We start from the raw sequence: 24,174 nt of genomic DNA on the forward strand, positions 1-24,174 counted from the left end.
TACCCGGAAAATCCCGAGAAAAATCTATCCAAAGTTTCTTAGGTGTCGTATGAGTATAAAATGTTAGTCCATTCCTAAGTCGCCGTTTGGCCTACATGTTTCCCAATCGACTTTGTTATTCTGATTAAAAACCCAATGTTTTTTCTTCATATACTTTACAGTGAAAAATGGAAAACCCACCGGCATGAATTGTGTTGTTGGACATAAAGAAAATAATTTTTATTCAAGAATGTAACTAATTTGTTAAAGATAATGTAAGTTTGGGAAACTTTCTGAATAATTGGTGTAATAACAGAAGAAAATGAAACACAGGAAAAAAAATGTGCCAGAGGAGGAATCGAACCAGAGACCTCTGGCGTAATAGTCTGAGCCCTAAACATCTAAGACAGACGGCGGCTGGGCAATTCACTAACATTTTATACTCATATGTCACCTAAGAAACTTTGGGTCGATTCTTCCAGGGATTTTCCGAGTAGTGCGTCCTAATACTTTAACCACGTGATGTGTTAGGGGTCCTCTTCCATCACACAAAATTTCGGACAAATCCCCGAGGCCACGGTCGTGCCGTCTCCTTGTCAGTATCACCACGAATCATCTCGATTACGTAAAACACCGTTTCTCTCTACAGCTGACATATTCTTAAAACTTGTCTTGTTATTATTCCTGTAATTCAGGAAAGAATGAGCAGTACTAGCCATTTCTTTTCGAGATACATACAGCTCACTCGCATCATTCGGCCCTCTTTTACTAACAAAAATCACAATGCAGCACTTCTCTCCGAGCACGGAGGTGTCGGGGCATTCATCTTCCCCACGGCAGTTAAAATAGATTGTAACCTTCGTCACCCTACCAAAAATTTACGAAGGACATAGGGCGCAGTGTGACCAGGCTGTCGGCCGATGAGGCCACGTACTCTGGCGACTGCGTCTGCCGACCGTTGTCGGTGCGATTCTGAACGCCACGTGCCTGAAGCTCGCACAATCTGGCGTCTCTGGCTGAGTCAGCATACTACGTCACGAAGACCTCGGGCGTTCGTTAGCTCTTGCGCCGTAAGCGCGCAGAACGGCTGCTGGCGGAGTAGCCGCGGAAGCGCAGATATCAGATCGGCAGCCAGTTCCCACAAGTCAGCGCGCGCCGGTATAATATCTGTTCGCGACCAGCCATACAGTGTGTGTGTGCGCGCGCTGTGGTGCAGTCACAAGCAGGCAGCAAGCGCCGCGACGTCGTAGGGCAACTGATCAACAGTCATCCGACGGACACGAGGTAAGACCTGACGTGATTTTACACAAGTGTGTATATACTCATTTCAGAAGTACTAACGCTTGACACACGTTACGCAACAACGTGAACTCGACCAAAGTGACGGCATCGCTATGTTTACGCGCGACGTACAGGAATCAGAACAGGGCGGTGCCACACGCTATTCGTCTACATGCCGATGGTTTACATATGAAAAGAATTAAATATTACCGGCGTCTGCTGAATATTACTTTGACAACATTTATTCACTGTGTAATACGTGAGGCGTTCAGTGCACAAGCGAATAAGAAAGTTCTCAGAAAAACAGGTATGATACGGTTGACAAGATCGTACGAAAAACCTCCATGATAATTACAGGGAAGCGTTTACAGTGTCCTAATGCGTTTGAATCATAAAATATAAGGGCAATTTTAAGTGGTATTACTTGCTGCATTCAAAAGAAAAGTGCAATTTTGGATTTGTTCTTTTGCGCACCGAATGTATTATTCTCGTATCTCCCCTTTGTTCGTCTTCAAGTTTTATTAAAGAAACAGTAATGAAATTCCCTTTTCTGAAAATTATAATTATAATTTTGTGCCTTCTGTTTGCTTGTAGCAAATATTTCCCAACAGGATCTTGTGCAGTTTATTCACTTTCATCTGCTTGCTCTTTCAGAGCTGAGGAAATTCTTGTGCCAGTGTTACACGGTAGGGTATTGAAAACAGGATGATAACCAGATGGAATGTACAGTAGTAAATCCTCCACGTCCTTTTCCTTCGCTTTTGTTGCTGATTGACGAGTAGTATAAAGAGGGTCCTGTTGGATGTTACGAAAGTAATGAGATGCCCCTGCTTCTTTAAGTCAATTTCGTCAAATTACACATCACGGCTCTGAGGCTGCTTAAACGTAAGGGTAAATGGATATTCTATTTCATAATAACCACCTCATAGTCAGCCATTTGATTCTTTTTTTTCTGCTCATTATTGAATTCTCCAAGTTTATGGCAGTTGGAAGCGTGCGAATTTTATTTTGATAAAATGATAAACGAAATCCTCAGCCGCTAACAGGTGTTGATATACCTCATGGGGACAGCTGAAAATGTGTACCCCGGCCGGGACTCGAACCCAGGATCTCCTGCTCTATCTATCTGAGCCACCGAGGGCACAGAAGATAGCGCGGCTGCAGGGACTAATCCCTTGCACGCTTCCCGTGAGACCCACATTCCCAACTGTCCACAACCTACATTCGTAATGTTCCTAAAGGATATTTGCCCATTCACTCATTACTCGCGCCAACTAAGGTGACGATTCGCGTAAGAATTCGGGCAAAGGGTGCGCGTGGTCTCGTTCCTAGGCAACGGCCAAAGACGTGGAATGGAGGGCCGCAACTGTCGACAAAAGACTGGCGTGTTCAAGGCTCACAAATGTAGTTGCTTTATGAACGTGCACAGGTAGTAATCTAGACAAGTGACACCACCTGTTTCTATTATGGTGGCAAGAGAGATGTTTAACCTCGGAAGCGAGGTACTGGGGCGCGTCGGCACTGAAGGAAGCAGGCGTAGCGTGTGGTATTCCACTAACTTGTCGGGTAACAAACAGCCCGACTGGGCATATGAAGCACTAACACGGTCATATCCTCGAATGTTGGAGATCTAATGCACCTTCTTGTTCAGTTCCAACCATCTTGTGTGTTTGCTGCTCATGACTTGTTGAATTACATCATAATAGTGGAGATTACGGCAAGAAAGGAAGAATGAATTGACTGTTGGTGTTAATAACGATCATCCTCCTTTACCTCCTCTGCATTACTGCAGATGGCGTGTCACTGAGCACATTTGTTCTGTGCATGCAGCACATGTCAGGCGCCTAGTTGTTTCCACTACACTGTGTGGAATACGAAGGTTCTGTTATAGTTCACTAACCTGCTGTCTTCAAGTTGATGTCCCCCAGCGCAGAAAACAGCACGCAGGTCGCAGGTTCTGTATCTTGAGGCTGAAACTGACTTCTAGCGAGATTCTGTTGTGAAATAATGTATCACTTCTTTGGGATGCCACTCGCGTATTTTAATATAGCCACACGAGAAGGCTAATTGTTCTTAATACATCACCTTCTGATACAGCAAAGTACATGATCAAACACAATGTTTACGAAAATGTATCCTTAAACTATTTGTTGAACGTGTCTGTGCCTTATGACTACCAGAGTGAATCTTTTAATACTGAATACTAGCAAACACATCCTGCCACAGACAACGTGACTGTACATCTCGACTGCCTAATCCAGAGTAACGAACAGGAGGTACTTAAATAAAAATTGGAAACACATCCTACGACAGACAAGTCTGTTCTTCTCGACTGCCTAATCCAGTGTGACGAACAGCCCGAAACAATTTGCGCGCCATACCAGAAAAGGCGTGACCGGAACGCTGCCGAAGTGCTTAGACTGCAGTTTCGTCAGTCTTTTGATTTTAATTGTTTTTAATAATTCTAAAATGACTGATAGTCAGCTGTTGAGAGATATATATATTAAAAAGTGAAGTCATTGCAATGAGTAGTTTAACTAATAATAATAACTATACTTTAACGTTTTGGTGCCCTTGCTCCGAACACAGCAGCCAATCACAGAGCAGTAGCATTATGCAGGCGGTCTTTCTCACGGGAATGGTACCGAATCTAACATCTGTCACAGGTACCTCACACCACATTTCGTCATCTATACACTTCTTGCATCTCCACTGCTCTGGGAAGAGCTTCTTGGAGCCTAATATGATGGCTAAGCCAGAAATATTGCTAGATTCAGTAGAACGAGTGACTGCATGAGTTTGCATTTCACGTCGTGCGGAAATACGCTCCCAAACTTTCTGGCGGGAGCAAGTCCTCCGGCGGACGTGGCGGCAGAATTCTCTGCCCGGGTTAAATACTCATCCAGTCGCCAACCCCTTGGGACGCTTCTTTGCTCCAGCGACGTACCATAGACTGCAGCTAGAACTGGCGAAAATTTTACCGTAGTGCTTTTAGGAGCAGCAGGTCCAATTGTCTCCTCTGTTGAGTGATTTTAATTGATCTGTTCTTCGAGCACTTATTTCAAACCGTCACGTCGGCGTCACCGCGATGGCTGAAACAATTAGCTGTACTACCAGCTTCCTCAGCGGAGACTGAATCCAGTCTCAGGCTTATCTGTATCATCTTCCTTTCAGTTCTAATATAATCACTGAGCGACAGTAAAGGCAGATTTTGATCTCTCCACTCACTTTACCCGTAACGAAAACTGGTTTGGATTTTTCGTCGGGTCGGTTGCTGCACACACTGAACATTTCTCCACACACTTTTGCTTTTCAGTAAAGCTTTGAATTCGTTAAAACCTAAGAAGCCCTCTTTAATTTCGTAGGGAGTTCGTAGCATTGCTATTGAACCATCAAGAGTCTGTCGCATGTCACACAATCTTTTTCAACACATATATGTGCAAGACACAAGCTTTCGGACTATTCCGGTCATTAAATATGGTTGTTTCAAATGTAAAAAGAAAATTAGACCGTCTTGGACATTTTTTCGTCACTGGCACCAATCACTAGTTTAGCGGAAAGTTTAAGGTTCTTAATTTTAAACTATTAAGATACTAGTCGCAAGTGCTTTTTATCTACTTTATCCTCAAGCAGTTTTGAAATACTCTTCTTTCTACTGTATCCGCCTACACAGTTCTCCTTGGTGTTAACTTTTCTTTCTTCATGATATTATTTTTCTGACGAATCATCATCTAGATCCAAGGTCTGTAACTAGCTGAATTGCATGGTGCTCAGTACTCCTCTCTATAGTGAGAGATTTATTATTCTTAGTGTTATCTTCAGAACTCTTGCTTGGAAAAGGACACAAGGACACAAGAAATCCATGAAAGTTTCTGCAACAATGTAACGGAATCTGACAATACTTGACCACATTTTATTTGCTACTTTTTTTCTGTATCCCCTTTAGAGTGACAGGACGGAATAGGTCTGCGGTTAGCACACAGTCGGAAGGACGACAGTTCAAATCATCGTCTAGGTTTTCCGTGATTTCCCTAAATCTCTCCAGGCAAATGCTGTGATTGTTCCTTTGAAAGAGTGCGGCCGATTTTCTTCCTCAACCTTGAGACATTGCGAGCTTGTGCTCCGTCTCTAATGATCTCTATGTCGACGAGACGTTAAACTCTAATCTTCGTTCGTTCCTTTGTTTGTTCGTTCCTTCCTTCCTTCCTTCATTCTCGAAATAAGCCTATCTTCAACTGACAACTCATCTGATGTTACGACAGATTTCTGTGTGCTAAATTTCTTCATTAGCGGTATTTTTTAATAGTAGTATTATCTACAGTGACTTGTACGATAATCACACCAGTCTCCTTATCTAAGGACCTACTTTCATTGTCCTTCTATTACGAGATCAATGATGAAATACACGCGTGTGTGTATTATTAATCTTTTCATATATGTTTCTTTGACGTGACTGGTATGTAATGTGGGTTATGAAGTAAAATCACTCCAAATTCAGAATTGAAATTTTCGGAGGATACTGTGTATCCCTGTTAGTCTACTGCACTGCAGTTCTAAGTATCTCTACAAAGCACTCACATTTTCCGTGCTACAGTTGTAGACGTTTCATTCTTCTCGGTGCTGTCCTACACTGGTTACAGGGATTTGGGAGAAAACGGTGAATAGGTTTTTAGAGCAGTTTTAAAGCTATTAATTTATACATTTGGTGCCTTTTCCCCAACCCAAGCGAAATATATCTTGCTCTCGAAACATCTTGCCGTCAGCTCACACCATCATTGCTAAGTATTTACTTTGCGTGTGGGTTCAGTTATATCACTGTAATCGCCTAGAACGTCGTCTCACATTTGACTTACTGGCTAATAATTCCATTAAGAGAATGCATCCACACCTCATAACTTCTAATCTTATTAGACTTTAACTAGTTACTTGTGCAAATGAGTTTCAACAAAATGTCTATTTTAGTTATCTGCAGAACAGACATCTCAGTTAATTATTTTTTATGAACGTTTCAGATCTTTACTTCATGCAAACCATGCATTTTTACTGTTATGTTTCAGTCGAAAGATTCAAAGTTTGAAATTATATTTCAGCTAAATATCCTTCTGTCACTTATATAAATAAATTAATACTGAAGAATAATAAGCACAGAAGCGTTGAGTACTAATCGTGTTTGTATACTTTGGGGAACAGATTTGGGTCTGTAAGAACACCTTCACACAAACAATTAGACCGGCTCGCATCATAAAAAGATATGAATAGAATGTTCATATTTTTTTAAAAGTTAATGGCGGGATTCCATTTACTTCCTAAAGAGATCGGTTCAGTAACGGTACATTATAATTTACTCAATGCAATTTTGGAAACTAATGGTCTGGCATATTACGCAGATGACATGGGTAACATGTCCGACTGCTGAAAGCGCTTTATCTTAGGGACGGGTAGGCGCATCGACTTAATAATTTGTTGTTGTTGTGGTCTTCAGTCCTGAGACTAGTTTGATGCAGCTCTCCATGCTACTCTGTCCTGTGCAATCTTCTTCATTTCCCAGTACCTACTGCAACCTACATCCTTCTGAATCTGCTTACTGTACTCATCTCTTGGTCTCCCTCTACGATTTTTACCCTCCACGCTGCCCTCCAATGCTAAATTTGTGATCCCTTGATGCCTCTGAACATGTCCTACCAACCGATCCCTTCTTCTAGTCAAGTTGTGCCACAAACTTCTCTTCTCTCCAATCCTGTTCAATACCTCCTCATTAGTTATGTGATCTACCCATCTAATCCTCAGCATTCTTCTGTAGCACCACATTTCGACAGCTTCTATTCTCTTCTTGCCCAAACTAGTTATCGTCCATGTTTCACTTCCATAAATGGCTACACTCCATACAAATACTTTCAGAAACGACTTCCTGCCACTTCAATCTATACTCGATATTAACAAATTTCTCTTCTTCAGAAACGCTTTCCTTGCCATTGCCAGTCTACATTTTAGATCCTCTCTACTTCGACCATCATCAGTTATTTTACTTCCTAAATAGCGAAACTCCTTTACTACTTTAAGTGTCTCATTTCCTAATCTAATTCCCGCACCATCACCCGATTTAATTTGACTACATTCCATTATCCTCGTTTTGCTTTTGTTGATGTTCGTCTTATATCCTCCTTTCAAGACACTGTCCATTCCGTTCAACTGCTCTTCCAGGTCCTTTGCTGTCTCTGACAGAATTACAATGTCATCGGCGAACCTCAAAGTTATTACTTCTTCTCCATGAATTTTAATACCTACTCGGAATTTTTCTTTTGTTTCCTTTACTGCTTGCTCAATATACAGATTGAATAACATCGGGGAGAGGGTACAACCCTGTCTCACTCCCTTAGCAACCACTGCTTCCCTTTCCTGTCCCTCGACTATTAACTGCCATCTGGTTTCTGTACAAATTGGAATTATTATATTCTTCTTGACGTCTGAGGGTATTTCGCCTGTCTCATACATCTTGCTCACCAGATGGTAGAGGTTTGTCAGGACTGGCTCTCCCAAGGCCGTCAGTAGTTCCAATGGACGTTGTCTACTCCGGGGCCTTGTTTCGAGTCAGGTCTTTCAGTGCTCTGTCAAACTCCTCACGCAGTATCGTATCTCCCATTTCATCTTCATCTACATCCTCTTCCATTTCCATAATATTGTCCCCAAGTACATCGCCCTTGTATAAACCATCTATATACTCCTTCCACCTTTCTGCCTTCCCTTCTTTGCTTATAACTGGGTTGCCATCTGAGCCCTTGATATTCATACAAGTGGTTCCCTTCTCTCCAAAGGTCTCTTTAATTTTCCTGTAGGTCGTATCTATCTTGCCCCTAGTGAGATAAGCCTCTACATCCTTACATTTGTCCTCTAGCCATCCCTGCTTAGCCATTTTGCACTTCCTGTCGACCTCATTTTTGAGACATTTGTATTCCTTTTTGCCTGCTTCATTTACTGCATTTTTATATTTTCTCCTTTCATCAATTAATTTCAATATTTCTTCTGTTACCCAAGGATTTCTAACAGCCCTCGTCTTTTTACCTACTTCATCCTCTGCTGCCTTCGCTACTTCATCCCTCAGAGCTACCCATTCTTCTTCTACTGTGTTTCTTTCCCCCATTCCTGTCAATCGTTCCCTTATGCTCTCCTTGAAACTCTGTACAACCTCTGGTTCTTTCATTTTATCCAGATCCCATGTCCTTAAGTTCCCATCTTTTAGCAGTTTCTTCAGTTTTAATCTACAGTTCACTACCAATAGATTGTGGTCAAAGTCCACATCTGCCCCTGGAAATGTCGTACAATTTAAAACCTGATTCCTAAATCTCATACCATTATATAATCTATCTGATACCTTTTAGTACCTCCAGGATTCTTCCATGTATACAACCTTCTTTTATGATTCTAACTTTAACCTATCCATTTCCCTTTTTAAATTTTCTAAGCTACCTGACCGATTAAGGGATCTGACATTCCACGCTCCGATCCGTAGAACGCCAGTTTTCTTTCTCCTGGTAACGACGTCCTCCTGAGTAGTCCCAGCCCGGAGATCCGAATAGGGGACTATTTTACCTCCGGAATATTTTACCCAAGAGCACGCCATCATCATTTAGTCATACAGTAAAGCTGCATGCCCTCGGGAAAAATTACGGCCGTAGTTTCCCCTTGCTTTCAGCCGTTCGCAGTACCAGCACAGCAAGGCCGTTTTGGTTAATGTTGCAAGGCCAGATCAGTCAATCATCCCGACTGTTGCCCCTGCAACTACTGAAAAGGCTGCTGCCCCTCTTCAGGAACCACATGTTTGTCTGGCCTCTCAACAGATACCCTTCCGTTGTGGTTGCACCTACGGTACGGCCATCTGTATCGCTGAGGCACTCAAGCCTCCCCACCAACGGCAATGTCCATGGTTCATGGGGGGCTTGATAATTACGTCACTGATTAAGGTCTACGATCGGTTGACGATTTGGAAAAAAAGTGAAGTTTCTAATCCAGTGCAATCAAATAATACGGCCATTTGTCACTCTATTTGATACTCGCAAACTCAGAAATCAAACCCTGTATAGTATTTCCCGTTGATCTAAAGTCATAAAATTTGGCAAGATGCAATTTTTCAGACGACAACCAAAGGAAGAGAAATGCGAAAACTGTGTATCTGTAACTACATCACACGTCTTTCTCTCATTTGCTACCGGACTGTCTCTGTCTGTTCGTCTGTTAAGACCCTTTTTTCTCAGGAACGTGTAGACCTATCAGTTTGAAATTTGTCACATACTATGGTATATTCTCCTATGGCGGCATAATAAACATTGGGTCCTAAGTCAATGCAGTCAAAAGATACGGCCATTTACGTTACATTTTGTATGTATGCAAACTCGCTCATCAACAGTTTCTGGGTAATTCCTATTGACCTAGAATCATTTAATTTGCCAAGTAACAAGGTTTCATACTAAAACCAAAAGAAAAGATCCAAAAAACGTGAGTTTGTAATTATAACAGACGAGAAAACTTTGTCTGTTAAGTTCTTCTTTTCTCAGAAACGGGTAGACGTTTCACGTTTGAAGTTCGTCATATACTAAGATCTAAGGTCCCTTGGTGGTGTAATAAAAGTTACCTTTCAAATCAATGCATTCAAAAGATACGGGCATTAATGTCACATAATTTGATACTCGCAAACTTACTCATTAAAACCTATACCGTACTTCCCCTTCACGTGCAATTTGGCAAGAAGAAACTTTTCACAGTACAAGTAAAGGGGAAAAATCGGAAAATTATTAATTTGTAATTATACAATACGAAAAAAGCATTTTCGACATTTGCTATTCGACTTCACACTTGAAATTAAACAACGCTCGAAAGTCTGGGACCGATATGTTGCCAACCTCCATGTCGATGACATGCAAAAATAATTGTGTTTATCGATTCCTGGAATGGATGAACTGTCCACACACATAATTTTGTACGGAACCCTCGGTGCGAGACTCCTACTCACGTAGCTGGGTGAGTCACCGGAGGAGGGCTATGCGAGGGGCGTTCAATGAATTCGAAAGTAAAGTTCTATGTACTGACTTGGCAGAAAGTCCTAAGAAATTTTGGTCTTATGTCAAAGCGGTAGGTGGATCAAAACAAAATGTCCAGACACTCTGTGAGCAAAATGGTACTGAAACTGAGGACGACAGACTAAAGGCCGAAATACTGTCTTTTTCCGAAGCTGTTTCACAGAGGAAGACTGCACTGTAGTTCCTTCTCTAGATTGTCGCACAGATGACAAAATGCTAGATATCGAAATAGACGACAGAGGGATAGAGAAACAATTAAAATCGCTCAAAAGAGGAAAGGCCGCTGGACCAGACGGCATACGAGTTCGATTTCACACAGAGTACGCGAAGGAACTTGCCCCCCTTCTTGCAGCGGTGTACCGTAGGTCTCTAGAAGAGCGTAGCGTTCCAAAGGATTCGAAAAGGGCACAGGTCATCCCGTTTTCAAGAAGGGACGTTGAACAGATGTGCAGAACTAGAGACCTATATCTCTAACGTCGATCAGTTGTAGAATTTTGGAACACGTATTATGTTCGAGTATGACTTTTCTGAACACTACAAATCTACTCTGTAGGAATCAGCATGGGTTTAGAAAAAGACGATCGTGTGAAACCCAGTTCGCGCTATTCGTCCACGACTCAGAGGGCCATAGACACGGGTTCCCAGGTAGATGCCGTGTTTCTTGACTTCCGCAAGGCGTTCGATACAGTTCCCCACAGTCGTTTAATGAACAAAGTAAGAGCATATGGACTATCAGACCAATTGTGTGATTGGATTGAAGAGTTCCTAGATAACAGAACGCAGCATGTCATTCTCGATGGAGAGAAGTCTTCCGAAGTAGGCTGATTTCAGGAGTGCCGCAGGGGAGTGTCGTAGGACCGTTGCTATTCACAGTATACATAAATGACCTTGTGGATAACGTCGGAAGTTCACCGAGGCTTTTTGCGGATGATGCAGTGTAGTATAACGAGAGGTTGTAACAATGGAAAATTGTAGTGAAATGCAGGATGATCTGCAATGAATTGATGCATGTTGCAGGGAACGCCAATTGAATCTCAATGTAGACAAGTGTAATGTGCTAATAATACATAGAAAGACAGATCCTTTATCATTTAGCTACAATATAGCAGGTCAGCAACTGGAAGCAGTTAATTTCATAAATTATCTGGGAGTAGGAATTAGGAGTGATTTAAAATGTAATGACCATATAAAATTAATCGTCGGTAAAGCAGATGCCAGACTGAGATTCATTGGAAGAATCCTAAGGAAATGCCATCCGAAAACAAAGGAAGTGGGTTACAGTACACTTGTTCGCCCATTGCTTGAATATTGCTCACCGGTGTGGGATCCGTACCAGATAGGGTTGATAGAAAAGATAGAAAAGATCCAACGGAGAGCAGAGCGCTTCGCTACAGGATCATTTAGTAATCGCGAAAGCGTTACGGAGATGACAGATAAACTCCAGTTGAAGACTGTGCAAGAGAGACGCTCAGTAGCTCGATACGGGCTTTTGTTAAAGTTTCGAGAACGTACCTTCACCGAGGAGTCAAGCAGTATATTGCTCCCTCCTACGTATATCATTCGGTAGGACGACGGTTCAATCCCGCGTCCGGCCATCCCGATTTAGGTTTTCCGTGATTTCCCTAAATCGCTCCAGGCAAATGCCGGGATGGTTCCTTTCAAAGGGCAGGGCCGACTTCCTTCCCCGTCCTTCCCTAATCCGGTGAGACCGATGACCTCGCTGTCTGGTCTCCTTCCCCGCGCAATGCAACCAACCTACGTATATCTCGCGAAGAGACCATGAGGATAAAATCAGAGAGATTAGAGCCCACACATAGGCATACCGACAATCTTTCTTTCCACGAACAGTACGAGACTAGAATAGAAGGCAGAACCGATAGAGATACTCACAGTACCCTCCGCCACACACTGTCGGGTGGCTTGCGGAGTATGGATGTAGATGTAGATCTTTGTCGGACTATATACTCACACTTGTCAACCCAAAGTTGTGAGACTGAAATGTACACGAATCAGAATATCCGAAGTTTTTCAACGGAGCACTTTCATCTATATCTAGAACTGCACTCCGGAAACCGCGACACCATGTGTTCTTTCACACAGTACTGTTGCTGCGTTCACCGGTATTGCGGTATATGAACTGCTACCATGACATTTTGGTGTAAACCCGAATAACTAATTTTGCCATCAGGTACATTAGGAAAGATAAAACCGTTATTTCAGGTACGGTATTTTTATCTGGAACTCTCAAAATAATAAGTTACTGGAATAATTGCTTAGACGGGTAAACGCACTAAACATTACTCTCCCCCGAGTTATGAACATAGTTTAGTTGTTTACCAGCAAGATATCGTAATTTTTTAAATAAATTTTTTGTTATGAAGTCGTAGTATACAAACCAACAGTGTAGAAATTAATAGAAAACGAATTTCTTCCAATTTTAGTTTAGAAGCTAAAAACGTTTGAAGTTTGGGGTGTGAGTTACTTATTATGGAGCGATAAACTTCTTCGATGCGCTGTTTGAAGTCATTGTCGGTTACTTTGTAAAATGTTTCCTCACACTGCCGTATACAGAGCACAAGCAAACGAGGTTCATTCTGCGTGGAATAAACATGGCACACATAGCCAATTAAATGCCCTAGTCGAAGAGATCCATAAGCCATTGCACACCTACATGATGAATAACGACTTTAAGGAACAAGTACAAATAGAGACGGTGTGGTAGTAAGTTGAACACTAGCAAGAAGAAAGGACAAGAAAGTGCAATACACCTCGATAACTATGCCAGCAAACGAGGAATTTCCTTACGTCTGTGTCGCGAATAGTACACACAGTTTCACAAGTAACAGCTATCATTGACACAGGAGATGAAAAGGAAATATTTCCGTAGGAGAGTTACTTTCTGCGATTTGGCTGCGAATAATTTCATCCTGTGTGCCCCACAAAGCGTTGCGTTCTCTCATGAATCCACGCTTACGAACTATTATGCAATGAATCTTCATAATACGCACTAATGGGCCACAGAAAACCCGTGGTGGGTACGTCGTCTCAAAGATCCAAGGGCATCGTCCATTAATATGTCGTGTGGCATCCTCGAAGATGGAATCATCGATACACATTATTTCGCAGGAGTTCAGACAGGTGAAATAAATGTAACTTTTATCGTTGACAGTTTAGGTCCTTTGCATCGAAATGTCAGTCTGGACTTCAGAGACAGTTCGATGTGGAGGTAGCACAATGTCACGCGGCTCATACTGCTCATGATGATGTGCAAGAGCTGAAACCAATTTCCTGAGAGGAGGTTAGGACGCAATGGTCCTCGGGAATGGCCAGTTTAACGGAATTAGATTTCTTTTTATGGAGATGTGTAAGACTCTTGTTTTTAACCAAACACCCCAGATGACTTCATACAATGCATCGCGGAAGCTTGTCATTGCGTGACGCCAGTAGCTTCATGTTGCATCTGCACCTAAAACTTAGGACGTTTATAGCTCCTTAACTAAAACTGACAGAAATTTGAATTAAAATAATCTGTACATAGTTCATACAAAAACATCAGCTACCATTAGGGAAAAAAATTGACCAGTACTTATGTACGTGTATAGACACTTCATCCATTCTGGGAATCGATAATCTCTTATCGACATCGATACTGGCAAGATAACGGGCTCTAGAATTCCACGATTTTCGAATGTGTTTTAATTTTAAGTTTCAAGTCTGGTAACAAATGACAAAATAAAATTGCTTTTCATGTGATACAATTACAAATTAATAGGTTCCTGGTTTTTCCTTTATTAATACTGTCAGTTCTTTCTTATTATCAAATTTAATGATTATACGTCAAGGGGAAGTGTCCTATAGGTTCTAATGAGTGATTTAGCGAGTATATATGACATAAGTGGTCGTATCTTTTGATTGCGGCGGTTTAAAAGCTTAACTTTTTTACACCACGAAGGCACCATAAACTTCAGTACGTGACATAAATTTCAACTTGATATGTCTATCCATTCCTGAGAAAATTGATTTTTAACTGACGGATAGTCAAAAATACATGTGGACAACAGTGATGCTACAAGGGTTCTGTTTTTACCGATTTTCGCACGGAACTCTATAAATAATGTGTCGTTTAAAAAATTATGCTCGTTGTTGTGATTATTTGGAAGATAACTAAATAAACTGTTTTCACAACTGCTCAGAAAGAGACTGATTCTCACCATTACCTACCGAAATAAATATTTCCTTGACTTATTATTTTGTAAGCTGCATAATAAAACGCCTTATCTAAAACACAATGTATATAGAACGATGCAATAATTTCTTTACTCGCCTTAGAACCTACGCTTCCGGAATTTTTAACGGCAACGATTCACTACGTGCGTAATATATGTGCTATAGCGCCTCCAGCTATCCTTTCGTGAGGATTTGTGTGACACTCTAGCGATGATTTAAAAACTCTATAACGAAATACAAACCTCTTTGCATTTTCTTCGCCTCTGTCATTAGTCCAGCTGACTAACAGTTCGTAAATGTCCAGCTCTAACCTGTCAGAGTATTTTGTGGGTTACGTCTTTCGGCATGGGGTCCACACCTTTCTTCGGATATTCCACATCCAGATGAAGTGCCTCATTCTTGATCAGATCCGTGCCATTGGAGCACCGACCTGTTTGACGCCTTGTATCATTGCAAAAGAGACGAAAGCGCGACTCGTTAGTTCACACCAAACACTTTAAACTTCTAACGTGTCTCCAGAATGAGATTTTCACTCTGCAGCGGAGTGTGCGCTGATATGAAACTTCCTGGCAGATTAAAACTGTGTTAAAGCTTCGGTAGCTCACTTGGTACATCATTTGCCTGCGAGAGGCAAAGGGCCAGAGTTAGTATCGGTCCGGCACACAGTTTTAATTTGCCAGGAAGTTTCATCTAACGTGTTGCCACCAGGGCAAAGAAGGGCTGAGGTTAGCTCGCGTCGGTTAAACGAATCTAGTCAAAAAGTGTAATCGGTGGTTTATCTGTTCCTTGAAATAAATCTGTAAGAGTGTATGTGCGAGGAAAACCGTCCGCGGGGTCTAGGGTCCTTGACACGGTTCGCGCGGCTGCCCCCCATCAATGGTTTGAGTTCTCCCTCGGGCATGGGTGCGTGCGTTGTCCTTAGCGAAAGTTACTTTTTTGGATTAAGTAGTGTGTAAGCCTAGCGACCGATGACCTCAGTAGTTTGGCCCTATAGGAACTTTCCAAATTTTTGCAAGGAAAACCAATAGAGTTAATACATTGATTTTTAAAAACAAACCCTTTTTGGGCCTAGAATATTACTCTAACATGTGAGTGAACAGTACTGCTCCTGGATAAACGCAAGTACAAAGGCGCAGCACCTTAGTTACCACAAGAACGTCCTATAATACGAGAAAATCGAAGGAGTATTCTTCTCAACTGAGGCTTCGTTTAAAAGGGCACTCTTTTTAGGATTCCGTACTTCAGTCTGTAAAAGGGAACCCTTATGTGATATATTTGCCTGCCTGCCAGCCTGTTAAAAGCCCATTTTCTGAGGAACGGGTAGACTTATCAAGCTGAAATTGAATATACCAAGGTGTATGATCCCTTCGCGGTATAATAAATGTGCGCTCCCAAGTCAATGTAATCAAAAGATATGGCCATTTGTCACATACTCTGAATTTCGCAAACGCATTCTTCAGAACCCATAGGGTACTTCCCATTTACCTAGAATCATAAAATCTGGAAAGAAACAAGGTTTCACAGCACAAGTAAAGGGAAAAAAATCCTAAAGTTGCGAATTTGTAGTTTTATCACACAGTTTTTTTGGTCACTTATCGGACTGTCTGTCAGTCCATTGTTATGAGTCCAAAATTAAAATATCCTCGAAAGTCTTGGAATTCCCAGGACTGATATCTTGCCAATATCAATTCCGATAACAGGTAAATCTCATTCAAGTTTTCGATTCCCTGAGTGGATGACATGTCCATAAAGGTAATTAAGTTTTTACGGAACGCCCAGAGCGCGAGTTCCACTCACACCTGGCTGGTTTCTTCATTTATTAAATTAACATCCACAATAGGCCAACTCAGTTTCTTAGCGGTTATCGTCATCGCCAAATAACTGCAAACTTTCAGAATCCTACTCTGTTCGTCAGCCAGATGAAAGAGATTTTCCGCAGACGGCTTTCCATATGCTGGTTGTCAGCTGCCTAGCTGTCGAAACGTTGTAGGACGCGTATGCATCCGCCCAGACTTGATCAGTGCGATAGCGAATCCGAGATGGCGGAAAATAGTGACTTCCTACGAAGGTGTTGCTGCTACGTCCGCGGCTATGGGATGTGTAGGGATGTCAATGACGTCCCCGAATTTCGAGGAATAGTTCTCTTAATGTACAGGCATGTACAGAGAGAAGCTCATGGCACATTGATTACTTCCGCGTACCATCTCATTGTGGATGAGTAAACACCACGACGAAGACATAAGATTCGACACACTCAGTAAAGATGTATTGCAGACCTAAAACAAGATAACGTACTGGATCGGAAGAAGTGGCGAATACTGATCCGAAACGCGAAACCAGTAAGCAGAGAGCACCGCTAACAACAACAAAAATCTGCTTCGACATTTTATTTCTATTTTTTATTTTATCTTGATATTTAGTTTTATGACTGGTGTGATACAACCTGCCTTGACTTTCTCCATTCTCTTCATCTCAGAGTAACATATACCCCCCTTACGTCCTCGTTTATTTATTGTATGTAATGCAGTACTGGTTTTTTCTACAGTCTATACCCCCTACCGCTCCCTCAGGAAACTTGGAACTTATTTCTTGATGTTTAAACACATGCTCTACCATCGTCCTTCTAGTCTATGATTTCTAAGTATTCCTCTCGTCTACATCTACATCTACGTAGATACTCCGCAACCCACTGTACGGTGCATGGCAAAGGGTACCCTGTACCACTAGTATTATTTTCTTTCCTGTTCCACTCGCAAATAGAGAGAGGCGATAACGATTGTCTACAGGGTGATTCATTGAAAGTGACCTGCAAAATATCTTACGAAATAATCATGAAATGAAAAAAAACTACAAAGAATGAAACTCGTCTAGCTTGAAGGGGAAAACCAGATGGCGCTATGATTGGCCCGCTAGATGGTGCTGCCGTAGGTCAAACGGATATCAACTGCGTTTTTTAAATAGAAACCCCCATTTGTATTACATATTCGTGTAGTACGTAAAGAAATATGAATGTTTTAGTTGGACCACTTTTTTCGCTTTGTGATACAGGGCGCTGTAATAGTCACAAACGTATAAGTACGTGGTATCACGTAATATTCCGCCGGTGCGGACGCTATTTGCTTCGTGTTACATTACCCGTGTTAAAACGGACAGTTTACCAATTGCGGAAAAGGTCCATATGGTGTTGATGTATGGTTATTGTGATCAAATTCGCCAACGGGCGTGTGCTATGTATGCTGCTCAGTATCCTGGACGACATCATTCAAGTGTCCGGACCGTCGCCTGATAGTTAAGTCATTTAACGAAACAGGAAGTGTTCAGCCACATGTGAAACGTCAACCATGACTTGCAACAAATGATTATGCCCAAGTAGGTGTTTTAGCTGCTGTCTCGGCTAATCCGCACATCAGTAGCAGACAAATTGCGCGAGAATCGGGAATCTCAAAAACGTCGGTGTTGAGAATGCTACATAAACATCGATTGCACTCGTACCATATTTCTATGCACCAGGAATCGCATGGTGACGACTTTGAACGTCGTGTACAGTTCTGCCACTGGGCACAAGAGAAATTACGGGACGATGACAGATTTATTGCACGCATTCTATTTAGCGACGAAGCGTCATTCACCAACAGCGGTAACGTAAACCGGCATAATATGCACTATTGGGTAACGGAAAATGCACGATGGCTGCAACAAGTGGAACATCAGCGACCTTGGAGGGCTAATGTATGGTGCGGCATTATGGGAGGAAGGATAATTGTCCCCCATTTTATCGATGGCAATCTAAGTGGTGCAATGTATGCTGATTTCCTACGTGATGTTCTACCGATGGTACTACAAGAAGTTTCACTGCATGACAGAATGGCCATGTACTTCCAACATTATGGATGTCAGACACATAGCTCGCGTGCGGTTGAAGCGGTATTGAATAGCATATTTCATGACAGGTGGATTGGTGGATTGGTCGTCGAAGCACCATGGTCCACACTTTCACTGGCTTTGACGTCCCCGGATTTCTTTCTGTGTGGAATGTGGAAGGATATTTGCTATCGTGATCCACCGATAACGCCTGACAACATGCGTCAGTGCATTTCAATTCATGTGCGAACATTATGGAAGGCGAACTACTCGTTGTTGAGAGGAATGTCGTTACACGTATTGCCAAATGCATTAAGGTTGTCGGACATCGTTTTGAGCATTTATTGCACTAATGTGGTATTTACAGGTAATCACGCTGAAACAGCATGCGTTCTCAGAAATAAGTTCACAAAGGTACATGTCTCACATTAAAACAACCGAAATAAAATGTTCAAACGTACCTGTTCTGTATTTAATTTAAAAAACCTACCTGTTACCAACTGTTCGTCTAAAATTGTGAGCCATGTGTTTGTGACTATTACAGTGCCATCTATCATAAAGCGAAAATAGTGGTCCAACTAAAACATTCATACTTCTTTACGTACTACACGAATATGTAATAAAAAATAGGGGTTCCTATTCAAAAAAAGAACGCAGTTGATATCCGTTTGACCTATGGCAGCGCCATCTATAGTTTTTTCATTTGACGCTTATTTCGTGAGATATTTGGCCCTGTCACGATCAATGGACCACCTTGTATATACCTCTGTATGAGCCCCAATTTCCCTTATTTTCGTTGTTACGAAAAATGTACGTTGGCGGCAGTAGAATAATTCTGCAGTCACCTTAAAATGCCGGTTCTCTAAAATTTCTTAACGGTGTTCCTCAAAAAGAACGTCGCATTCCCTTCAGGGATTCTTATTTAAGTTTCCGAAGCATTTCTGTATTACTTGCGTGTAACGAAACTAGCAGCCTGTCTCTGAATTGCTTCAACGTCTTCTATTAATCCTATCTGTTTCGGAACGCAAACAGTCGAACAGATTTCAGGAATATGTCGCAGTACCCCGTCCTACATGCGGTATCCTTTACAGATGAACCACACTTTCTCGAAATTCTCCCAATAAACCGAAGTCGACCATTCACATACCACAATCCTCACGTGCTCGTCCCACTTCATAACGCTTGGCAACGTTACGCCCAGATGTTTGAACGACGTGTTTATGTCAAGCAGGACACTGCTAATTCTGTATTCGAACATTACGCGTTTTTTCCTTAGTCATCCGCATCAACTTAAATTTTTGCTACATTTAGAGCTAGATGCCATTCATCACAGTAGCTAGAAACTTTTACTAAGTCATCTTGTATCCTCCTGCAGTCACTCAACATCATCTTCCTACATACCACATAGTTACAAGCAAACAGCAGATTCCTGCTCAGCCTGTTCGCCAGATCATTTGTGTGTCTACAAAATAACAGCGGTGCTCTCACACTTCGCTGATGCACTCCTGACAATATCCTTGTCTCTGATGAACACTCGTCGTCGAGAACAAAGTACTGTGTTCTATCACTTAAGAAGTCTTCGAGCCATTCACATCTCTGGGAAACTTTCCCACATGTTTATCTAGTCGTTAATTGTCTGCAGTGGTTCACCGTGTCAAATGTTTATACGGAAATCTGTAAATATGGAATCTGCCTGTTACACTTCTAACAACCCTACCACTACAAAGGTCAAAAATTAATTATGGTTGTAGTATTGCTCACGCTACTAAATATTGCAGGCCGGCCGGTGTGGCGGTGCGGTTCAAGCTGCTTCAGTCTGGAACCGCGTGACCGCTACGTCGCAGGTTCGGATCCTGCCTCGGGCATGCATGTTTGTGACGTCCTTAGCTTAGTTAGGTTTAAGTAGTTCTAAGTGCTAGGGGACTGATGACCACAGATGTTACGTCTCACAGTGCTCAGAGCCATTTGAAGCATTTTTTAAATATTGCATGTTCGGGCAACAACAAAGTTATATTATGTGCCAGGTATCATTAGAACACAGTTAATAAAGTCATTTCTTGAAAAAATGGATAAACTAGGCGTTCATCTTTTCGTGTTTCCCACGCTGGTCTCGTTGTGAAGTTAAGGCTCAATCGTCGAAAATCTAGGTGGAGATGATTCCAAGCGCGGATGCAAAGAGGCCTAGGTGTTATTCTGCGGTATTCAAAAGTCTTACAGATGTGTTTCATAAACCATTCTTAAAGATTAAACTTTTGCAAGTTAGCACAATGGTGCTGTGAAAAAGTAATCAGCACTACGAAATTAAGTTATACTTCATTTTTATTACTTTTGTTGCAATATCACTTTACAATATAAAACATTCTTGAAAATATCTTCCTCACTGTTAAAGTTCACATTTCATAAACTGACTACAGTTTGCGTCCTTTCAACATAACGACCAAGACTTGACTCTCTAATAACCGCTTACACCCAAAAATTAGAGTTAAAAGTACGTCAAAGATGATAGTAACAAAAGAAAGAATACACATAAGAAATAATATCATTGCGATATGTACAAATCGATGTATCAAAGTACCTGTACATTAATGAAATCAAATCTCAATGTTGTCACAGAAATATGTTAACAATTCTACAGAAACACAGTAGAATATTGTTGGTATCGAGAGGTTGAGGTGAGGTGCCGTAATGGTTACGTAATTCAAGTAACATTACACACTTCATCCATAGTTCGCAGTGTATCATGTGAGGAAAGGACAAGCTCGAGTTTCGTACGAGCGATGCTTCCTAGAACCATGTTGATTCGTGGACATACGCTTTTCGATCTCAAGGACATTTTATTATCTTCGAACTGAAAATATGTTCAAAAATTCTCCAGCAAACCGATGTTAAGGATATTGGTCTGTAATTTTGCGGGCCCTCTCTTTTACCCTTATTATGTATAGGAGTCAACAATGATATTCTAATGGCCTTAAGCACTCTGGGACTTAACATCTGAGGTCATCAGTCCCCTAGACTTAGAACAACTAAAACCTAACTAACCTAAGGACATCACACACATCCATGCCCGAGGCAGGATTCGAACCTGCGACCGTAGCAGCAGCGCGGTTACGGACTGAAGCGCCTAGAACCGCTCGGTCACAGCGGCCGGCGCACAGGAATCGACTGCACTTTTTTTCAGTCGCTTGGGACTTCCGTTGGACGAGAGCTTCTCGCTAAATGGCAACTAAGTAAGAGGCCAATGCCGTAGAGCATTCGTTGTAAAACAGGACTGGAATTCCATGCAAACATGGTGACTTACTTGTTTTCAAATCTTTGAGTAGTTTCTCTACATCAGGGATGCCTATTATCATGTCGTCCACACGGGAGTTTATGCGATGGTCAAACGATGGTATGTATGTACGATTATCCTGCATGAACGATTTCCGCGCGCGGTAGCCGCGCGGTCTCGGGCGTCTTCTCACGGTCGGAGTGGCTGGCTCCGTCGCGTCGCGTAGTGTGTGCGTGTGCGTGTGCGTGTGCGCGCGTGTTGTCCATAGCGAAAGTTAGTTTAAGATAGATTAAGTAGTTGTGTGAGCTTAGAGACCGATGACCTAAGCAGTTTGGTGCCATAAGATCTTACCACAAATTTACAATTTATTTACATGAACGATTTCTCAAACGCGAAATTCAACATTTCGGCTTTCCTTTTGCTATCTTCTGCTGCCTCACTAGACTGGTCAGCGAGTGACTGGATGGACGCCTTAGACACGCCTTGCGATTTTACATTGGACGATTTCTCGGCCAGATCTTCTTTGCGGAGGAGTGACGAAGAACATTATCATTTCCTATCAGTCCACCTAATTTTCAGAATTCATCTATAGCTTCGCTTTTCAAACGCTTCGATTCTCTTCTTTTCCGATTTTCCCTAGTCCATGATCCCTTCTGCATAATTCTGCGTCTGCAGGTACATTTTCAGAAATTTTCTCCTAAAATTAAGGTCAGTGTTTCATACTAACAGACTTATTTTGGGTAGCAATTCCATCTTTGCTTGTACTACTCTGCTTTTAATGTCCTCCTTGTTTCTTGCGTCATAGGTTATCTTGCCTCCTCGGTAGCAAAATTCTTTCATTAAGCGTACTCGTTCGTCGTCAATTTTAATGTTAAGTTTGTCGCTATTTCATTTTGGCTACGCCTCAATTCCTTCAGTTTACTCTCAATTTCTTAGTGTGTGCACAGTTGACTGTACGCCGCATTCAAAAGGTTTGGCAACACTTACTCACTCTCACTGCGAATAGCAATGTCATGAGCGAATCTCATATTTGATAGTCTTCCGCCCCGAATTTTAAAGCCCTTCCTGATCTTTCCTGTAATTTCCATCATGGCTTTTGTGACGCACTGATAGTGCAGTAGCGGAAAGACACTTCATCACTGTCTCATAGGCTCCATACTTCGTTCTTCTTCTTCCATTCTTACTTTTCTATCTTGCAACTTGTACATGTTGTACACTGCTTGACAACTGCTAAGGATCAACTGACACTTGCTAAGAAACAACTGCCAGTTCCTACGGAAAAACTAAAATCTGCTACGGAACGTCCCACCAATAATAGTAAAAGGAAATGTAGAGGGCCGGAACGTGTTAAGTGCAGCGATGCCTGTGCACGAACGCTCTATATGCCTGCGACAGTTAATGCAGTACCGTGCTTAACCAAGGTGTCGTGAAACTGATTGGTGCGACATAGCGCGTCGTACGCCAGCGTGTATGCAAGACACCTTTGGAGTGCTTACGAACGTGGACGAGCAGTCGGAGGCTCAAATGGTTCAAATGGTTCAAATGGCTCTGATCACAATGCTTCAAATGGCTCTGAGCACTATGGGACTTAACATCTGTGGTCATCAGTCCCCTAGAACTTAGAACTACTTAAACCTAACTAACCTAAGGACATCACACACATCCAAGACCGTAGCGGTCGCGCCGTTCCAGACTGTAGCGCCTAGAACCGCTCGGCCACTCCGGCCGGCAGCAGTCGCAGGCTCGAAGCCAGTCGAGGTATCACTGCTGTAGCCACAGTAGCTCCGTCCGAACAGGCCTCGGAAGGTCCATTGGTAGCGACCCACCGCCGTGTCATCCTCGCCCGATAGGCGTCAATGGATGCAGATATGGAGGGGCATGTTGTCTGCACACTGTTCTCCCAGTCGTTGTCAATTTTCGTGACTGGAGCCGCTACTTGTCAATCTAGTGAATCCTCAGTTGGCCTCAGGGGCTCGGGGCTTAGTGCGCCCCCCCCCCCCTTCCCAACAGCGCTCGGCAGACCTGAATGGACATCCTTCAAGTGCTAGGCAAGTCCAACAGTGGTCAAGTTCGGTGATGTGACTGTAACTGCTGTTACCACTGTGACAAGGCCACAGTACTGGGTGTGTCCAAAAGTGTACTCCCACGATTAAAAAAGGCCGCTGTAACCATTCTGGTAGTCGTATACGATCCACTGCACTAGATGATGACCGATACGTAACACTAGTGGCGAAAAGTAATGGGCATCTCACCCTTACGCAGATAATACACTCCTGGAAATTGAAATAAGAACACCGTGAATTCATTGTCCCAGGAAGGGGAAACTTTATTGACACATTCCTGGGGTCAGATACATCACATGATCACACTGACAGAACCACAGGCACATAGACACAGGCAACAGAGCATACACAATGTCGGCACTAGTACTGTGTATATCCACCTTTCGCAGCAATGCAGGCTGCTATTCTCCCATGGAGACGATCG

At 42.3% G+C, this 24,174-nt stretch overlaps 1 protein-coding gene across 1 annotated transcript in view; it reads left to right on the plus strand.

Annotated features, from left to right (window-relative positions):
- The first annotated feature begins 1,017 nt into the window (after positions 1-1,017).
- The window catches only part of LOC126284184 (UDP-glycosyltransferase UGT5-like), a 125,141-nt gene continuing 101,984 nt past the window's right edge, over positions 1,018-24,174 (plus strand). Inside the window, exon 1 of the mRNA XM_049982927.1 lies at positions 1,018-1,263. The gene's annotated coding sequence lies outside the window, so the exon portion shown is untranslated. The remainder of the gene's footprint in view (positions 1,264-24,174) is intronic.

This window comes from Schistocerca gregaria, chromosome 8 (genome assembly GCF_023897955.1).
Source record: "Schistocerca gregaria isolate iqSchGreg1 chromosome 8, iqSchGreg1.2, whole genome shotgun sequence".
Classification (NCBI taxonomy): domain Eukaryota; kingdom Metazoa; phylum Arthropoda; class Insecta; order Orthoptera; family Acrididae; genus Schistocerca; species Schistocerca gregaria.